Here is a 1,771-nt window from a genome sequence, read left to right on the forward strand (position 1 = left end):
TACATACATACATATACACTTATATATTTATTTTTTCACTTTGAATTTTGTATGAGGTATACACATGCAAAGATTCACAGCTGCTGGGTGGGTGAGTGAGTGAGTGAGTGAGTGAGTGATTGATTGATTGATTGATTGATTGATTGATTGATTGAGAGAGAGTGTGTGTGTGTGTGTGTGTGTGTGTGTTAGGGGGGGGGAAATGTGGTGATTGTGGGGGAAAAAAAATTGAAAATTGAAATTTTTAAAAAAAATTTTTTTTCTGTAGGGTGCAAAATAGTAGTGCCAACGGCACGTTGTGTTCCCAAGCGGTCACCCATCTAAGTACTAACCACGCTCGACGATGCTTACTTCGGTGATCGGATGAGAACCGGTGTGTTCATCGTGATATGGCCGTTGGCAATGATATAGATGTTTTTTTTTGCAGTTTGTATTTGCCACTCGAAATAGCTGTACCAGGTGTGATTGTTACAAACAACAGGAGAAATCGTGTAATGAACACTTTTTTACTTCCCCCCCCCCCCCCTTCCCTCACACAACACCCACCACCCTCACCATCCCAACCACCAAAGCCCTCTTCAAAATACACTCTCACACACACACACACACACACACACAAACCCACACTCTATAACTGATGAACATTACCATAACTTCTTAAAGCCATTAGATAATATTTAACTCAAGAAAGGTATTGTGATATGTTTAAAGAAAGAAAGGTGAAACCTTTAACTTTACCAGCAGGTATTAGTATCACTGAGGTATCTTCTAGGTTGTAGCAGCAGTAGTAGTAATAATAATAAAATTAAATAAGGTAATAAAAAAGAAAAGTTATACATGTGATCAAATCATGAATGTATAAAACTGGAATGAATTTAAATTATTTTATTTTTCTTCATAGGCTGTTTTGAAATTGATGAGTAAGTGCCTCTTCTTTTAAATTTTTTTAATGCTGAACACTGTTACATAAAAGATGAATGTTTAGAAAATTTAAAAAAAAAAAAAAAAAAAAAAAGCTAGCGGCCCCCTCCCCCCCCCCCCCCCCCAAACAAAAAAAAAAAAAACACCCTCCTTCAAAACATCACATAATCATCCAGCCAGCAGTGCAGACGAGAAATTTGCACTCGGGGCCGCCATTTTGACGATAAATTCTTGCATGGCACACCAAAGGTAGGAAAGAATTTAAAAAAATAAAAATAATGGGCGAGCACCCTCGCGTCTGCCTGTAGAAAATGAAGTTAAAAGTAACATAACCTAAAGACAGGCACACACTAGGGTGCTCCCAGGCGGTTGAGAAATTTTTTCCCGCCAAAAGACTTATATATATTATTTATTTTACTGTTTTTGGCAGGGGGCTATGTCGGTCTGTGTGCAAAGTAGTTCCTACTCCCGCCGCCAGGAGCGCGCGCGGTGGGTAGCGATGTTGTTTTTTCTTCTTTCATTTGTTTATTATTTAGAGGGTTAATGCTATGTAAATGTACGCAAGTTTGGTTATGTGTCGGTAGTTGTGCGAGATTTAATTTCCGAAACGAAATTTGACTTTCATCGGCCTGCATTTCTCACTTATTCGGAAAATACATGTGTGTTTATGTATGTATAATAATCGAGTGATTTTGTAATAATTTGGAAGTTTTGTTTGCGTGTGCGATGTGGGGAAGAAAAGGTGTGCACACGAGTCCTAGGGCTATATTTTTTTTTATTGCGAAATATTTACTTCATGTGGTGAAAAATTTTAAATTATTTGTGATGCAAGTGAAATTTTTTTTTTTTC

General features: G+C 37.4%; 1 non-coding gene across 1 annotated transcript; it reads right to left on the reverse strand.

The window, feature by feature from the left end:
- Nucleotides 1-283: 283 nt before the first annotated feature.
- LOC134536374 (5S ribosomal RNA) lies at nt 284-401 on the reverse strand. Its single transcript, XR_010075788.1, has one exon. It is a non-coding gene; the product is annotated as a 5S ribosomal RNA (ribosomal RNA).
- Between the last annotated feature and the right edge of the window lie 1,370 nt (nt 402-1,771).

Source organism: Bacillus rossius, chromosome 10, assembly GCF_032445375.1.
Source record: "Bacillus rossius redtenbacheri isolate Brsri chromosome 10, Brsri_v3, whole genome shotgun sequence".
NCBI classification, from domain to species: Eukaryota; Metazoa; Arthropoda; class Insecta; order Phasmatodea; family Bacillidae; genus Bacillus; species Bacillus rossius.